Source organism: Cheilinus undulatus, linkage group 4 (genome assembly GCF_018320785.1).
Source record: "Cheilinus undulatus linkage group 4, ASM1832078v1, whole genome shotgun sequence".
NCBI lineage: Eukaryota > Metazoa > Chordata > Actinopteri > Labriformes > Labridae > Cheilinus > Cheilinus undulatus.
This window is the reverse complement of record NC_054868.1, coordinates 28,893,250-28,912,468: the sequence shown is the minus strand read 5'-3', so window position 1 is coordinate 28,912,468 and position 19,219 is coordinate 28,893,250. Positions and strand designations below refer to the sequence as shown.

Sequence of the window (19,219 nt, the reverse complement as noted above, 5' to 3'; positions counted from 1 at the left end):
ATTTTTTATGTTTCTGCAATGGTTAATACACCAATATGTAGAAGCTCTTTAACCCAAATGATATTCTTAATGCTAAAATATAATTATTGTTGTTATCCATGAATTTTCAAATTTACTGATTTACAAAAAAACTGAAAAAATAGTAAAGCACATAAATATTTTTTGATTAATATGTCAAATTATAGTTATTCACTTGCATTCCTAAATGGAAAAATGAGTTTTAGTGGTTGAATGTTATGCTTGACAAATTTCTGACTTCTCAGAGAAGCCCAGTTATCCAGCTAAAATTTGGGTACAAAAAGGTGAATTCCGTTTGAAATTCCTCATTCCTGTTCAAAATGGTAAAACCTGGAGAGCTCACTGAAAATGAAAGAGTCCGCATTAAAGGACTTCATCAATATAATTATGTTTTCTTGTTTTTATGACAGGTGGTCTAAAAAATTTGTTAAGCAATGTACATCTGTTAAAATCAGATTAAGTCATGGGGACTGGGTTATTGAAAAATCTTGTAGCTGTTTGGAATCTGCCATCATACTTTCAATATCACGTGGGATGGTGGGGCCTTGTGTCTCTACCAAGCTATCAATTTTTATTGTGAAATTGTGCTGTTCAAAAGCTGTCTCAGGTAACGTGCCAGCTGACATGGCAAAGAAATTAACCTCACTAAAGACAGGTCTTCCTCTATAAACTGGATCACAAACATGTGCTATTAACCTCCTACATTTAGGCATGGAAAAAGGCTTGTTGGTGGAAACAGTCTCATCTGGAGGATACTGCACAGATGGTAGTTCGTGTAAATCTGGGTCGATATTATCTATTGAATCAGAAATGTGATGGGTCACTGGACTTAATTCAGAGAGCCAACAGCGAAGAAATGTCTGTGTATACTCATCATCTGCAGAGGGTTTGTAGAAGGAATCATGAAAATCAAGTTCAGTCACAATGGATTCAGGGGAATCGGGTCTGATCACATTAAAGAGAGAAAAAAGAGCGGAATCAGAAAAATCACTCTCAAGAAAAATTGAGTCTGAAGAAAAAGATATGCTATCTGAAATAGGCAGGTCAAAAAAGGAAAAATATTGAGAATACTCGTCATCTGACAGTGCTGAACCAGGTGATGCTGGTCTAGCATCACAGTACCGCAAGTAGTAGTTACAATGCTGACCCTTCAGCTGGCCAAAGGCCATGTCAGGAGAAAAGGAGCCCTGCTCGACTGACGCTACGGAATCTGGCGAGGATGCTCTGAAGTCTGCCAACCAGTCCTGCAGGAGTGAAAAGTCAAAATCGGAAGACACCGATTCCGGGGACAAGGCCCTGCCACTAAACAGCTTATCCAGTTCAAAGTCGGAGAAGACCGACTGCGGGGACTCTGGTCTCCTCTGGGAAAACAGCGTTTCCAGACACAAATCAGTGCCTTCCCAGTCAGAACATGTGGATTCAGGGGTAAACGACCTGTCTCTCCACAATTCCCCTTCGAATCCCATACGGGGAGATCTGAACTGAGGAACAGGTGAGTCAGGAGAGAGGGGCCTGAGTTCACTGTGAGACGCCACTGACTCGGGAGACTCTGCTCTTAGCTCGCTCATATAGTCGTCCATGGCGGACTGAGTGCACTCATTTTCTGAAGACGCTGGCAGAGGCCAAAGAGGTCTCAACTCATAGGATGTGGCGCCCAACCAAGCGTCTGCACGCTTTTCCTGTGCAATGCCCACGACATCTGCATAACTAAGAGGTCTTGCAGCTGGCAGCGCCGTGGATGCAGTCACAGTGACGCTTGCTTGGCTAGCCTGCACCTGGCAGGTATAGGAATCTGGCGAATCTGCCTGTACTCCTCAAACAGTCCCTCCAGGCAATATTGAGAATACTCGTCATCTGACAGTGCTGAACCAGGTGATGCTGGTCTAGCGTCACAGTACCGCAAGTAGTAGTTACAATGCTGACCCTTCAGCTGGCCAAAGGCCATGTCAGGAGAAAAGGAGCCCTGCTCGACTGCCGCTACGGAATCTGGCGAGGATGCTCTGAAGTCTGCCAACCAGTCCGGCAGGAGTGATTTGTCATAATCGGAAGACACCGATTCGGGGACAAGGCCCTGCCACTAAACAGCTTATCCAGTTCAAAGTCGGAGAAGACCGACTGCGGGGACTCTGGTCTCCTCTGGGAAAACAGCGTTTCCAGACACAAATCAGTGCCTTCCCAGTCAGAACATGTGGATTCAGGGGTAAGCGACCTGTCTCTCCACAATTCCTTCGAATCCCATACGGGAGATCTGAACTGAGGAACAGGTGAGTCAGGAGAGAGGGCCTGAGTTCACTGTGAGACGCCACTGACTCGGGAGACTCTGCTCTTAGCTCGCTCATATAGTTGTCCATGGTGAGTGCACTCATTTTCTGAAGACGCTAACAGAGGCCAAAGAGGTCTCAACTCATAGGATGTGACGCCCAACCAAGCGTCTGCACGCTTTTCCTGTGCAATGCCCCGCACGACATCTGCATAACTAAGAGGTCTTGCAGCTGGCAGCGCTGTGGATGCAGTCACAGTGACGCTTGCTTGGCTAGCCTGCACCTGGCAGGTATAGGAATCTGGCGAATCTGCCCTGTACTCCTCAAACAGTCCCTCCAGGCAATATTGAGAATACTCGTCATCTGACAGTGCTGAACCAGGTGATGCTGGTCTAGCGTCACAGTACCGCAAGTAGTAGTTACAATGCTGACCCTTCAGCTGGCCAAAGGCCATGTCAGGAGAAAAGGAGCCCTGCTCGACTGACGCTACGGAATCTGGCGAGGATGCTCTGAAGTCTGCCAACCAGTCCTGCAGGAGTGAAAAGTCAAAATCGGAAGACACCGATTCCGGGGACAAGGCCCTGCCACTAAACAGCTTATCCAGTTCAAAGTCGGAGAAGACCGACTGCGGGGACTCTGGTCTCCTCTGGGAAAACAGCGTTACCAGACACAAATCAGTGCCTTCCCAGTCAGAACATGTGGATTCAGGGGTAAACGACCTGTCTCTCCACAATTCCCCTTCGAATCCCATACGGGGAGATCTGAACTGAGGAACAGGTGAGTCAGGAGAGAGGGGCCTGAGTTCACTGTGAGACGCCACTGACTCGGGAGACTCTGCTCTTAGTCGTCCATGGCGGACTGAGTGCACTCATTTTCTGAAGACGCTGGCAGAGGCCAAAGAGGTCTCAACTCATAGGATGTGACGCCCAACCAAGCGTCTGCACGCTTTTCCTGTGCAATGCCCCGCACGACATCTGCATAACTAAGAGGTCTTGCAGCTGGCAGCGCCGTGGATGCAGTCACAGTGACGCTTGCTTGGCTAGCCTGCACCTGGCAGGTATAGGAATCTGGCGAATCTGCCCTGTACTCCTCAAACAGTCCCTCCAGGCAATATTGAGAATACTCGTCATCTGACAGTGCTGAACCAGGTGATGCTGGTCTAGCGTCACAGTACCGCAAGTAGTAGTTACAATGCTGACCCTTCAGCTGGCCAAAGGCCATGTCAGGAGAAAAGGAGCCCTGCTCGACTGACGCTACGGAATCTGGCGAGGATGCTCTGAAGTCTGCCAACCAGTCCTGCAGGAGTGAAAAGTCAAAATCGGAAGACACCGATTCCGGGGACAAGGCCCTGCCACTAAACAGCTTATCCAGTTCAAAGTCGGAGAAGACCGACTGCGGGGACTCTGGTCTCCTCTGGGAAAACAGCGTTTCCAGACACAAATCAGTGCCTTCCCAGTCAGAACATGTGGATTCAGGGTAAGCGACCTGTCTCTCCACAATTCCCTTCGAATCCCATACGGGGAGATCTGAACTGAGGAACAGGTGAGTCAGGAGAGAGGGGCCTGAGTTCACTGTGAGACGCCACTGACTCGGGAGACTCTGCTCTTAGCTCGCTCATATAGTCGTCCATGGCGGACTGAGTGCACTCATTTTCTGAAGACGCTGGCAGAGGCCAAAGAGGTCTCAACTCATAGGATGTGACGCCCAACCAAGCGTCTGCACGCTTTTCCTGTGCAATGCCCCGCACGACATCTGCATAACTAAGAGGTCTTGCAGCTGGCAGCGCCGTGGATGCAGTCACAGTGCTTGGCTAGCCTGCACCTGGCAGGTATAGGAATCTGGCGAATCTGCCCTGTACTCCTCAAACAGTCCCTCCAGGCAATATTGAGAATACTCGTCGTCTGACAGTGCTGAACCAGGTGATGCTGGTCTAGCGTCACAGTACCGCAAGTAGTAGTTACAATGCTGACCCTTCAGCTGGCCAAAGGCCATGTCAGGAGAAAAGGAGCCCTGCTCGACTGACGCTACGGAATCTGGCGAGGATGCTCTGAAGTCTGCCAACCAGTCCTGCAGGAGTGAAAAGTCAAAATCGGAAGACACCGATTCCGGGGACAAGGCCCTGCCACTAAACAGCTTATCCAGTTCAAAGTCGGAGAAGACCGACTGCGGGGACTCTGGTCTCCTCTGGGAAAACAGCGTTTCCAGACACAAATCAGTGCCTTCCCAGTCAGAACATGTGGATTCAGGGGTAAACGACCTGTCTCTCCACAATTCCCCTTCGAATCCCATACGGGGAGATCTGAACTGAGGAACAGGTGAGTCAGGAGAGAGGGGCCTGAGTTCACTGTGAGACGCCACTGACTCGGGAGACTCTGCTCTTAGCTCGCTCATATAGTCGTCCATGGCGGACTGAGTGCACTCATTTTCTGAAGACGCTGGCAGAGGCCAAAGAGGTCTCAACTCATAGGATGTGACGCCCAACCAAGCGTCTGCACGCTTTTCCTGTGCAATGCCCCGCACGACATCTGCATAACTAAGAGGTCTTGCAGCTGGCAGCGCCGTGGATGCAGTCACAGTGACGCTTGCTTGGCTAGCCTGCACCTGGCAGGTATAGGAATCTGGCGAATCTGCCCTGTACTCCTCAAACAGTCCCTCCAGGCAATATTGAGAATACTCGTCTGACAGTGCTGAACCAGGTGATGCTGGTCTAGCGTCACAGTACCGCAAGTAGTAGTTACAATGCTGACCCTTCAGCTGGCCAAAGGCCATGTCAGGAGAAAAGGAGCCCTGCTCGACTGACGCTACGGAATCTGGCGAGGATGCTCTGAAGTCTGCCAACCAGTCCTGCAGGAGTGAAAAGTCAAAATCGGAAGACACCGATTCCGGGGACAAGGCCCTGCCACTAAACAGCTTATCCAGTTCAAAGTCGGAGAAGACCGACTGCGGGGACTCTGGTCTCCTCTGGGAAAACAGCGTTTCCAGACACAAATCAGTGCCTTCCCAGTCAGAACATGTGGATTCAGGGGTAAACGACCTGTCTCTCCACAATTCCCCTTCGAATCCCATACGGGGAGATCTGAACTGAGGAACAGGTGAGTCAGGAGAGAGGGGCCTGAGTTCACTGTGAGACGCCACTGACTCGGGAGACTCTGCTCTTAGCTCGCTCATATAGTTGTCCATGGTGGACTGAGTGCACTCATTTTCTGAAGACGCTAACAGAGGCCAAAGAGGTCTCAACTCATAGGATGTGACGCCCAACCAAGCGTCTGCACGCTTTTCCTGTGCAATGCCCCGCACGACATCTGCATAACTAAGAGGTCTTGCAGCTGGCAGCGCTGTGGATGCAGTCACAGTGACGCTTGCTTGGCTAGCCTGCACCTGGCAGGTATAGGAATCTGGCGAATCTGCCCTGTACTCCTCAAACAGTCCCTCCAGGCAATATTGAGAATACTCGTCATCTGACAGTGCTGAACCAGGTGATGCTGGTCTAGCGTCACAGTACCGCAAGTAGTAGTTACAATGCTGACCCTTCAGCTGGCCAAAGGCCATGTCAGGAGAAAAGGAGCCCTGCTCGACTGACGCTACGGAATCTGGCGAGGATGCTCTGAAGTCTGCCAACCAGTCCTGCAGGAGTGAAAAGTCAAAATCGGAAGACACCGATTCCGGGGACAAGGCCCTGCCACTAAACAGCTTATCCAGTTCAAAGTCGGAGAAGACCGACTGCGGGGACTCTGGTCTCCTCTGGGAAAACAGCGTTACCAGACACAAATCAGTGCCTTCCCAGTCAGAACATGTGGATTCAGGGTAAACGACCTGTCTCTCCACAATTCCCCTTCGAATCCCATACGGGGAGATCTGAACTGAGGAACAGGTGAGTCAGGAGAGAGGGGCCTGAGTTCACTGTGAGACGCCACTGACTCGGGAGACTCTGCTCTTAGCTCGCTCATATAGTCGTCCATGGCGGACTGAGTGCACTCATTTTCTGAAGACGCTGGCAGAGGCCAAAGAGGTCTCAACTCATAGGATGTGACGCCCAACCAAGCGTCTGCACGCTTTTCCTGTGCAATGCCCCGCTCGACATCTGCATAACTAAGAGGTCTTGCAGCTGGCAGCGCCGTGGATGCAGTCACAGTGACGCTTGGCTAGCCTGCACCTGGCAGGTATAGGAATCTGGCGAATCTGCCCTGTACTCCTCAAACAGTCCCTCCAGGCAATATTGAGAATACTCGTCATCTGACAGTGCTGAACCAGGTGATGCTGGTCTAGCGTCACAGTACCGCAAGTAGTAGTTACAATGCTGACCCTTCAGCTGGCCAAAGGCCATGTCAGGAGAAAAGGAGCCCTGCTCGACTGACGCTACGGAATCTGGCGAGGATGCTCTGAAGTCTGCCAACCAGTCCTGCAGGAGTGAAAAGTCAAAATCGGAAGACACCGATTCCGGGGACAAGGCCCTGCCACTAAACAGCTTATCCAGTTCAAAGTCGGAGAAGACCGACTGCGGGGACTCTGGTCTCCTCTGGGAAAACAGCGTTTCCAGACACAAATCAGTGCCTTCCCAGTCAGAACATGTGGATTCAGGGGTAAACGACCTGTCTCTCCACAATTCCCCTTCGAATCCCATACGGGGAGATCTGAACTGAGGAACAGGTGAGTCAGGAGAGAGGGGCCTGAGTTCACTGTGAGACGCCACTGACTCGGGAGACTCTGCTCTTAGCTCGCTCATATAGTCGTCCATGGCGGACTGAGTGCACTCATTTTCTGAAGACGCTGGCAGAGGCCAAAGAGGTCTCAACTCATAGGATGTGACGCCCAACCAAGCGTCTGCACGCTTTTCCTGTGCAATGCCCCGCACGACATCTGCATAACTAAGAGGTCTTGCAGCTGGCAGCGCCGTGGATGCAGTCACAGTGACGCTTGCTTGGCTAGCCTGCACCTGGCAGGTATAGGAATCTGGCGAATCTGCCCTGTACTCCTCAAACAGTCCCTCCAGGCAATATTGAGAATACTCGTCATCTGACAGTGCTGAACCAGGTGATGCTGGTCTAGCGTCACAGTACCGCAAGTAGTAGTTACAATGCTGACCCTTCAGCTGGCCAAAGGCCATGTCAGGAGAAAAGGAGCCCTGCTCGACTGACGCTACGGAATCTGGCGAGGATGCTCTGAAGTCTGCCAACCAGTCCTGCAGGAGTGAAAAGTCAAAATCGGAAGACACCGATTCTGGGACAAGGCCCTGCCACTAAACAGCTTATCCAGTTCAAAGTCGGAGAAGACCGACTGCGGGGACTCTGGTCTCCTCTGGGAAAACAGCGTTTCCAGACACAAATCAGTGCCTTCCCAGTCAGAACATGTGGATTCAGGGGTAAACGACCTGTCTCTCCACAATTCCCCTTCGAATCCCATACGGGGAGATCTGAACTGAGGAACAGGTGAGTCAGGAGAGAGGGGCCTGAGTTCACTGTGAGACGCCACTGACTCGGGAGACTCTGCTCTTAGCTCGCTCATATAGTCGTCCATGGCGGACTGAGTGCACTCATTTTCTGAAGACGCGGCAGAGGCCAAAGAGGTCTCAACTCATAGGATGTGGACGCCCAACCAGCGTCTGCACGCTTTTCCTGTGCAATGCCCCGCACGACATCTGCATAACTAAGAGGTCTTGCAGCTGGCAGCGCTGTGGATGCAGTCACAGTGACGCTTGCTTGGCTAGCCTGCACCTGGCAGGTATAGGAATCTGGCGAATCTGCCCTGTACTCCTCAAACAGTCCCTCCAGGCAATATTGAGAATACTCGTCATCTGACAGTGCTGAACCAGGTGATGCTGGTCTAGCGTCACAGTACCGCAAGTAGTAGTTACAATGCTGACCCTTCAGCTGGCCAAAGGCCATGTCAGGAGAAAAGGAGCCCTGCTCGACTGACGCTACGGAATCTGGCGAGGATGCTCTGAAGTCTGCCAACCAGTCCTGCAGGAGTGAAAAGTCAAAATCGGAAGACACCGATTCCGGGGACAAGGCCCTGCCACTAAACAGCTTATCCAGTTCAAAGTCGGAGAAGACCGACTGCGGGGACTCTGGTCTCCTCTGGGAAAACAGCGTTTCCAGACACAAATCAGTGCCTTCCCAGTCAGAACATGTGGATTCAGGGGTAAACGACCTGTCTCTCCACAATTCCCCTTCGAATCCCATACGGGGAGATCTGAACTGAGGAACAGGTGAGTCAGGAGAGAGGGGCCTGAGTTCACTGTGAGACGCCACTGACTCGGGAGACTCTGCTCTTAGCTCGCTCATATAGTCGTCCATGGCGGACTGAGTGCACTCATTTTCTGAAGACGCTGGCAGAGGCCAAAGAGGTCTCAACTCATAGGATGTGACGCCCAACCAAGCGTCTGCACGCTTTTCCTGTGCAATGCCCCGCACGACATCTGCATAACTAAGAGGTCTTGCAGCTGGCAGCGCCGTGGATGCAGTCACAGTGGACGCTTGCTTGGCTAGCCTGCACCTGGCAGGTATAGGAATCTGGCGAATCTGCCCTGTACTCCTCAAACAGTCCCTCCAGGCAATATTGAGAATACTCGTCATCTGACAGTGCTGAACCAGGTGATGCTGGTCTAGCGTCACAGTACCGCAAGTAGTAGTTACAATGCTGACCCTTCAGCTGGCCAAAGGCCATGTCAGGAGAAAAGGAGCCCTGCTCGACTGACGCTACGGAATCTGGCGAGGATGCTCTGAAGTCTGCCAACCAGTCCTGCAGGAGTGAAAAGTCAAAATCGGAAGACACCGATTCCGGGGACAAGGCCCTGCCACTAAACAGCTTATCCAGTTCAAAGTCGGAGAAGACCGACTGCGGGGAATCTGGTCTCCTCTGGGAAAACAGCGTTTCCAGACACAAATCAGTGCCTTCCCAGTCAGAACATGTGGATTCAGGGGTAACGACCTGTCTCTCCACAATTCCCCTTGAATCCCATACGGGAGATCTGAACTGAGGAACAGGTGAGTCAGGAGAGGGGCCTGAGTTCACTGTGAGACGCCACTGACTCGGGAGACTCTGCTCTTAGCTCGCTCATATAGTCGTCCATGGCGGACTGAGTGCACTCATTTTCTGAAGACGCTGGCAGAGGCCAAAGAGGTCTCAACTCATAGGATGTGACGCCCAACCAAGCGTCTGCACGCTTTTCCTGTGCAATGCCCCGCACGACATCTGCATAACTAAGAGGTCTTGCAGCTGGCAGCGCCGTGGATGCAGTCACAGTGACGCTTGCTTGGCTAGCCTGCACCTGGCAGGTATAGGAATCTGGCGAATCTGCCCTGTGCTCCTCAAACAGTCCCTCCAGGCAATATTGAGAATACTCGTCATCTGACAGTGCTGAACCAGGTGATGCTGGTCTAGCGTCACAGTACCGCAAGTAGTAGTTACAATGCTGACCCTTCAGCTGGCCAAAGGCCATGTCAGGAGAAAAGGAGCCCTGCTCGACTGACGCTACGGAATCTGGCGAGGATGCTCTGAAGTCTGCCAACCAGTCCTGCAGGAGTGAAAAGTCAAAATCGGAAGACACCGATTCCGGGGACAAGGCCCTGCCACTAAACAGCTTATCCAGTTCAAAGTCGGAGAAGACCGACTGCGGGGACTCTGGTCTCCTCTGGGAAAACAGCGTTTCCAGACACAAATCAGTGCCTTCCCAGTCAGAACATGTGGATTCAGGGGTAAACGACCTGTCTCTCCACAATTCCCCTTCGAATCCCATACGGGGAGATCTGAACTGAGGAACAGGTGAGTCAGGAGAGAGGGCCTGAGTTCACTGTGAGACGCCACTGACTCGGGAGACTCTGCTCTTAGCTCGCTCATATAGTCGTCCATGGCGGACTGAGTGCACTCATTTTCTGAAGACGCTGGCAGAGGCCAAAGAGGTCTCAACTCATAGGATGTGACGCCCAACCAAGCGTCTGCACGCTTTTCCTGTGCAATGCCCCACACGACATCTGCATAACTAAGAGGTCTTGCAGCTGGCAGCGCCGTGGATGCAGTCACAGTGACGCTTGCTTGGCTAGCCTGCACCTGGCAGGTATAGGAATCTGGCGAATCTGCCCTGTACTCCTCAAACAGTCCCTCCAGGCAATATTGAGAATACTCGTCATCTGACAGTGCTGAACCAGGTGATGCTGGTCTAGCGTCACAGTACCGCAAGTAGTAGTTACAATGCTGACCCTTCAGCTGGCCAAAGGCCATGTCAGGAGAAAAGGAGCCCTGCTCGACTGACGCTACGGAATCTGGCGAGGATGCTCTGAAGTCTGCCAACCAGTCCTGCAGGAGTGAAAAGTCAAAATCGGAAGACACCGATTCCGGGGACAAGGCCCTGCCACTAAACAGCTTATCCAGTTCAAAGTCGGAGAAGACCGACTGCGGGGACTCTGGTCTCCTCTGGGAAAACAGCGTTACCAGACACAAATCAGTGCCTTCCCAGTCAGAACATGTGGATTCAGGGGTAAACGACCTGTCTCTCCACAATTCCCCTTCGAATCCCATACGGGGAGATCTGAACTGAGGAACAGGTGAGTCAGGAGAGAGGGGCCTGAGTTCACTGTGAGACGCCACTGACTCGGGAGACTCTGCTCTTAGCTCGCTCATATAGTCGTCCATGGCGGACTGAGTGCACTCATTTTCTGAAGACGCTGGCAGAGGCCAAAGAGGTCTCAACTCATAGGATGTGACGCCCAACCGCGTCTGCACGCTTTTCCTGTGCAATGCCCCGCACGACATCTGCATAACTAAGAGGTCTTGCAGCTGGCAGCGCCGTGGATGCAGTCACAGTGACGCTTGCTTGGCTAGCCTGCACCTGGCAGGTATAGGAATCTGGCGAATCTGCCCTGTACTCCTCAAACAGTCCCTCCAGGCAATATTGAGAATACTCGTCATCTGACAGTGCTGAACCAGGTGATGCTGGTCTAGCGTCACAGTACCGCAAGTAGTAGTTACAATGCTGACCCTTCAGCTGGCCAAAGGCCATGTCAGGAGAAAAGGAGCCCTGCTCGACTGACGCTACGGAATCTGGCGAGGATGCTCTGAAGTCTGCCAACCAGTCCTGCAGGAGTGAAAAGTCAAAATCGGAAGACACCGATTCCGGGGACAAGGCCCTGCCACTAAACAGCTTATCCAGTTCAAAGTCGGAGAAGACCGACTGCGGGGACTCTGGTCTCCTCTGGGAAAACAGCGTTTCCAGACACAAATCAGTGCCTTCCCAGTCAGAACATGTGGATTCAGGGGTAAACGACCTGTCTCTCCACAATTCCCCTTCGAATCCCATACGGGGAGATCTGAACTGAGGAACAGGTGAGTCAGGAGAGAGGGGCCTGAGTTCACTGTGAGACGCCACTGACTCGGGAGACTCTGCTCTTAGCTCGCTCATATAGTCGTCCATGGCGGACTGAGTGCACTCATTTTCTGAAGAAGACGCTGGCAGAGGCCAAAGAGGTCTCAACTCATAGGATGTGACGCCCAACCAAGCGTCTGCACGCTTTTCCTGTGCAATGCCCCACACGACATCTGCATAACTAAGAGGTCTTGCAGCTGGCAGCGCCGTGGATGCAGTCACAGTGACGCTTGCTTGGCTAGCCTGCACCTGGCAGGTATAGGAATCTGGCGAATCTGCCCTGTACTCCTCAAACAGTCCCTCCAGGCAATATTGAGAATACTCGTCATCTGACAGTGCTGAACCAGGTGATGCTGGTCTAGCGTCACAGTACCGCAAGTAGTAGTTACAATGCTGACCCTTCAGCTGGCCAAAGGCCATGTCAGGAGAAAAGGAGCCCTGCTCGACTGACGCTACGGAATCTGGCGAGGATGCTCTGAAGTCTGCCAACCAGTCCTGCAGGAGTGAAAAGTCAAAATCGGAAGACACCGATTCCGGGGACAAGGCCCTGCCACTAAACAGCTTATCCAGTTCAAAGTCGGAGAAGACCGACTGCGGGGACTCTGGTCTCCTCTGGGAAAACAGCGTTTCCAGACACAAATCAGTGCCTTCCCAGTCAGAACATGTGGATTCAGGGGTAAACGACCTGTCTCTCCACAATTCCCCTTCGAATCCCATACGGGGAGATCTGAACTGAGGAACAGGTGAGTCAGGAGAGAGGGGCCTGAGTTCACTGTGAGACGCCACTGACTCGGGAGACTCTGCTCTTAGCTCGCTCATATAGTCGTCCATGGCGGACTGAGTGCACTCATTTTCTGAAGACGCTGGCAGAGGCCAAAGAGGTCTCAACTCATAGGATGTGACGCCCAACCAAGCGTCTGCACGCTTTTCCTGTGCAATGCCCCGCACGACATCTGCATAACTAAGAGGTCTTGCAGCTGGCAGCGCCGTGGATGCAGTCACAGTGACGCTTGCTTGGCTAGCCTGCACCTGGCAGGTATAGGAATCTGGCGAATCTGCCCTGTACTCCTCAAACAGTCCCTCCAGGCAATATTGAGAATACTCGTCATCTGACAGTGCTGAACCAGGTGATGCTGGTCTAGCGTCACAGTACCGCAAGTAGTAGTTACAATGCTGACCCTTCAGCTGGCCAAAGGCCATGTCAGGAGAAAAGGAGCCCTGCTCGACTGACGCTACGGAATCTGGCGAGGATGCTCTGAAGTCTGCCAACCAGTCCTGCAGGAGTGAAAAGTCAAAATCGGAAGACACCGATTCCGGGGACAAGGCCCTGCCACTAAACAGCTTATCCAGTTCAAAGTCGGAGAAGACCGACTGCGGGACTCTGGTCTCCTCTGGGAAAACAGCGTTACCAGACACAAATCAGTGCCTTCCCAGTCAGAACATGTGGATTCAGGGTAAACGACCTGTCTCTCCACAATTCCTTCGAATCCCATACGGGAGATCTGAACTGAGGAACAGGTGAGTCAGGAGAGAGGGCCTGAGTTCACTGTGAGACGCCACTGACTCGGGAGACTCTGCTCTTAGCTCGCTCATATAGTCGTCCATGGCGGACTGAGTGCACTCATTTTCTGAAGACGCTGGCAGAGGCCAAAGAGGTCTCAACTCATAGGATGTGACGCCAACCAAGCGTCTGCACGCTTTTCCTGTGCAATGCCCCCCACGACATCTGCATAACTAAGAGGTCTTGCAGCTGGCAGCGCCGTGGATGCAGTCACAGTGGCGCTTGCTTGGCTAGCCTGCACCTGGCAGGTATAGGAATCTGGCGAATCTGCCCTGTACTCCTCAAACAGTCCCTCCAGGCAATATTGAGAATACTCGTCATCTGACAGTGCTGAACCAGGTGATGCTGGTCTAGCGTCACAGTACCGCAAGTAGTAGTTACAATGCTGACCCTTCAGCTGGCCAAAGGCCATGTCAGGAGAAAAGGAGCCCTGCTCGACTGACGCCACGGAATCTGGCGAGGATGCTCTGAAGTCTGCCAACCAGTCCTGCAGGAGTGAAAAGTCAAAATCGGAAGACACCGATTCCGGGGACAAGGCCCTGCCACTAAACAGCTTATCCAGTTCAAAGTCGGAGAAGACCGACTGGGACTCTGGTCTGCTCTGGGAAAACAGCGTTTCCAGACACAAATCAGTGCCTTCCCAGTCAGAACATGTGGATTCAGGGGTAAGCGACCTGTCTCTCCACAATTCCCCTTGAATCCCATACGGGAGATCTGAACTGAGGAACAGGTGAGTCAGGAGAGAGGGCCTGAGTTCACTGTGAGACGCCACTGACTCGGGAGACTCTGCTCTTAGCTCGCTCATATAGTCGTCCATGGCGGACTGAGTGCACTCATTTTCTGAAGACGCTGGCAGAGGCCAAAGAGGTCTCAACTCATAGGATGTGACGCCCAACCAAGCGTCTGCACGCTTTTCCTGTGCAATGCCCCGCACGACATCTGCATAACTAAGAGGTCTTGCAGCTGGCAGCGCCGTGGATGCAGTCACAGTGACGCTTGCTTGGCTAGCCTGCACCTGGCAGGTATAGGAATCTGGCGAATCTGCCCTGTACTCCTCAAACAGTCCCTCCAGGCAATATTGAGAATACTCGTCATCTGACAGTGCTGAACCAGGTGATGCTGGTCTAGCGTCACAGTACCGCAAGTAGTAGTTACAATGCTGACCCTTCAGCTGGCCAAAGGCCATGTCAGGAGAAAAGGAGCCCTGCTCGACTGACGCTACGGAATCTGGCGAGGATGCTCTGAAGTCTGCCAACCAGTCCTGCAGGAGTGAAAAGTCAAAATCGGAAGACACCGATTCGGGGACAAGGCCCTGCCACTAAACAGCTTATCCAGTTCAAAGTCGGAGAAGACCGACTGCTGGGACTCTGGTCTGCTCTGGGAAAACAGCGTTTCCAGACACAAATCAGTGCCTTCCCAGTCAGAACATGTGGATTCAGGGGTAAACGACCTGTCTCTCCACAATTCCCCTTCGAATCCCATACGGGGAGATCTGAACTGAGGAACAGGTGAGTCAGGAGAGAGGGGCCTGAGTTCACTGTGAGACGCCACTGACTTGGGAGACTCTGCTCTTAGCTCGCTCATATAGTCGTCCATGGCGGACTGAGTGCACTCATTTTCTGAAGACGCTGGCAGAGGCCAAAGAGGTCTCAACTCATAGGATGTGACGCCCAACCAAGCGTCTGCACGCTTTTCCTGTGCAATGCCCCGCACGACATCTGCATAACTAAGAGGTCTTGCAGCTGGCAGCGCCGTGGATGCAGTCACAGTGACGCTTGCTTGGCTAGCCTGCACCTGGCAGGTATAGGAATCTGGCGAATCTGCCCTGTACTCCTCAAACAGTCCCTCCAGGCAATATTGAGAATACTCATCTGACAGTGCTGAACCAGGTGATGCTGGTCTAGCGTCACAGTACCGCAAGTAGTAGTTACAATGCTGACCCTTCAGCTGGCCAAAGGCCATGTCAGGAGAAAAGGAGCCCTGCTCGACTGACGCTACGGAATCTGGCGAGGATGCTCTGAAGTCTGCCAACCAGTCCTGCAGGAGTGAAAAGTCAAAATCGGAAGACACCGATTCCGGGGACAAGGCCCTGCCACTAAACAGCTTATCCAGTTCAAAGTCGGAGAAGACCGACTGCGGGGACTCTGGTCTGCTCTGGGAAAACAGCGTTAGACACAAATCAGTGCCTTCCCAGTCAGAACATGTGGATTCAGGGTAAGCGACCTGTCTCTCCACAATTCCTTGAATCCCATACGGGAGATCTGAACTGAGGAACAGGTGAGTCAGGAGAGAGGGCCTGAGTTCACTGTGAGACGCCACTGACTCGGGAGACTCTGCTCTTAGCTCGCTCATATAGTCGTCCATGGCGGACTGAGTGCACTCATTTTCTGAAGACGCTGGCAGAGGCCAAAGAGGTCTCAACTCATAGGATGTGACGCCCAACCAAGCGTCTGCACGCTTTTCCTGTGCAATGCCCCGCACGACATCTGCATAACTAAGAGGTCTTGCAGCTGGCAGCGCCGTGGATGCAGTCACAGTGACGCTTGCTTGGCTAGCCTGCACCTGGCAGGTATAGGAATCTGGCGAATCTGCCCTGTACTCCTCAAACAGTCCCTCCAGGCAATATTGAGAATACTCGTCATCTGACAGTGCTGAACCAGGTGATGCTGGTCTAGCGTCACAGTACCGCAAGTAGTAGTTACAATGCTGACCCTTCAGCTGGCCAAAGGCCATGTCAGGAGAAAAGCCCTGCTCGACTGGCGCTACGGAATCTGGCGAGGATGCTCTGAAGTCTGCCAACCAGTCCTGCAGGAGTGAAAAGTCAAAATCGGAAGACACCGATTCGGGGACAAGGCCCTGCCACTAAACAGCTTATCCAGTTCAAAGTCGGAGAAGACCGACTGCGGGACTCTGGTCTCCTCTGGGAAAACAGCGTTTCCAGACACAAATCAGTGCCTTCCCAGTCAGAACATGTGGATTCAGGGGTAAACGACCTGTCTCTCCACAATTCCCTTGAATCCCATACGGGAGATCTGAACTGAGGAACAGGTGAGTCAGGAGAGGGGCCTGAGTTCACTGTGAGACGCCACTGACTCGGGAGACTCTGCTCTTAGCTCGCTCATATAGTCGTCCATGGCGGACTGAGTGCACTCATTTTCTGAAGACGCTGGCAGAGGCCAAAGAGGTCTCAACTCATAGGATGTGACGCCCAACCAAGCGTCTGCACGCTTTTCCTGTGCAATGCCCCGCACGACATCTGCATAACTAAGAGGTCTTGCAGCTGGCAGCGCCGTGGATGCAGTCACAGTGACGCTTGCTTGGCTAGCCTGCACCTGGCAGGTATAGGAATCTGGCGAATCTGCCCTGTACTCCTCAAACAGTCCCTCCAGGCAATATTGAGAATACTCATCTGACAGTGCTGAACCAGGTGATGCTGGTCTAGCGTCACAGTACCGCAAGTAGTAGTTACAATGCTGACCCTTCAGCTGGCCAAAGGCCATGTCAGGAGAAAAGGAGCCCTGCTCGACTGACGCTACGGAATCTGGCGAGGATGCTCTGAAGTCTGCCAACCAGTCCTGCAGGAGTGAAAAGTCAAAATCGGAAGACACCGATTCCGGGGACAAGGCCCTGCCACTAAACAGCTTATCCAGTTCAAAGTCGGAGAAGACCGACTGCTGGGACTCTGGTCTGCTCTGGGAAAACAGCGTTTCCAGACACAAATCAGTGCCTTCCCAGTCAGAACATGTGGACTCAGGGGTAAACAACCTGTCTCTCCACAATTCCCCTTCGAATCCCATACGGGGAGATCTGAACTGAGGAACAGGTGAGTCAGGAGAGAGGGGCCTGAGTTCACTGTGAGACGCCACTGACTCGGGAGACTCTGCTCTTAGCTCGCTCATATAGTCGTCCATGGCGGACTGAGTGCACTCATTTTCTGAAGACGCTGGCAGAGGCCAAAGAGGTCTCAACTCATAGGATGTGACGCCCAACCAAGCGTCTGCACGCTTTTCCTGTGCAATGCCCCGCACGACATCTGCATAACTAAGAGGTCTTGCAGCTGGCAGCGCCGTGGATGCAGTCACAGTGACGCTTGCTTGGCTAGCCTGCACCTGGCAGGTATAGGAATCTGGCGAATCTGCCCTGTACTCCTCAAACAGTCCCTCCAGGCAATATTGAGAATACTCGTCATCTGACAGTGCTGAACCAGGTGATGCTGGTCTAGCGTCACAGTACCGCAAGTAGTAGTTACAATGCTGACCCTTCAGCTGGCCAAAGGCCATGTCAGGAGAAAAGGAGCCCTGCTCGACTGACGCTACGGAATCTGGCGAGGATGCTCTGAAGTCTGCCAACCAGTCCTGCAGGAGTGAAAAGTCAAAATCGGAAGACACCGATTCTGGGGACAAGGCCCTGCCACTAAACAGCTTATCCAGTTCAAAGTCGGAGAAGACCGACTGCGGGGACTCTGGTCTCCTCTTGGAAAACAGCGTTTCCAGACACAAATCAGTGCCTTCCCAGTCAGAACATGTGGATTCAGGGGTAAACGACCTGTCTCTCCACAATTCCCCTTCGAATCCCATACGGGGAGATCTGAACTGAGGAACAGGTGAGTCAGGAGAGAAGGGCCTGAGTTCACTGTGAGACGCCACTGACTCGGGAGACTCTGCTCTTAGCTCGCTCATATAGTCGTCCATGGCGGACTGAGTGCACTCATTTTCTGAAGACGCTGGCAGAGGCCAAAGAGGTCTCAACTCATAGGATGTGACGCCCAACCAAGCGTCTGCACGCTTTTCCTGTGCAATGCCCCGCACGACATCTGCATAACTAAGAGGTCTTGCAGCTGGCAGCGCCGTGGATGCAGTCACAGTGACGCTTGCTTGGCTAGCCTGCACCTGGCAGGTATAGGAATCTGGCGAATCTGCCCTGTACTCCTCAAACAGTCCCTCCAGGCAATATTGAGAATACTCGTCATCTGACAGTGCTGAACCAGGTGATGCTGGTCTAGCGTCACAGTACCGCAAGTAGTAGTTACAATGCTGACCCTTCAGCTGGCCAAAGGCCATGTCAGGAGAAAAGGAGCCCTGCTCGACTGACGCTACGGAATCTGGCGAGGATGCTCTGAAGTCTGCCAACCAGTCCTGCAGGAGTGAAAAGTCAAAATCGGAAGACACCGATTCCGGGGACAAGGCCCTGCCACTAAACAGCTTATCCAGTTCAAAGTCGGAGAAGACCGACTGCTGGGACTCTGGTCTGCTCTGGGAAAACAGCGTTTCCAGACACAAATCAGTGCCTTCCCAGTCAGAACATGTGGACTCAGGGGTAAACAACCTGTCTCTCCACAATTCCCCTTCGAATCCCATACGGGGAGATCTGAACTGAGGAACAGGTGAGTCAGGAGAGAGGGGCCTGAGTTCACTGTGAGACGCCACTGACTCGGGAGACTCTGCTCTTAGCTCGCTCATATAGTCGTCCATGGCGGACTGAGTGCACTCATTTTCTGAAGACGCTGGCAGAGGCCAAAGAGGCCTCAACTCATAGGATGTGACGCCCAACCAAGCATCTGCACGCTTTTCCTGTGCAATGCCCCGCACGACATCTGCATAACTAAGAGGTCTTGCAGCTGGCAGCACCGTGGATGCAGTCACAGTGACGCTTGCTTGGCTAGCCTGCACCTGGCAGGTATAGGAATCTGGCGAATCTGCCCTGTACTCCTCAAACAGTCCCTCCAGGCAATATTGAGAATACTCATCATCTGACAGTGCTGAACCAGGTGATGCTGGTCTAGCGTCACAGTACCGCAAGTAGTAGTTACAATGCTGACCCTTCAGCTGGCCAAAGGCCATGTCAGGAGAAAAGGAGCCCTGCTCGACTGACGCTACGGAATCTGGCGAGGATGCTCTGAAGTCTGCCAACCAGTCCTGCAGGAGTGAAAAGTCAAAATCGGAAGACACCGATTCCGGGGACAAGGCCCTGCCACTAAACAGCTTATCCAGTTCAAAGTCGGAGAAGACCGACTGCTGGGAC

The 19,219-nt window shown here is 52.6% G+C and overlaps 1 protein-coding gene across 1 annotated transcript in view; it reads right to left on the bottom strand.

Moving 5' to 3' along the window:
* ank2a (ankyrin 2a, neuronal) overlaps positions 1-19,219 on the bottom strand; it is a 113,394-nt gene that overhangs the window by 9,860 nt on the left and 84,315 nt on the right. The gene's annotated exons all lie outside the window — the stretch shown is intronic.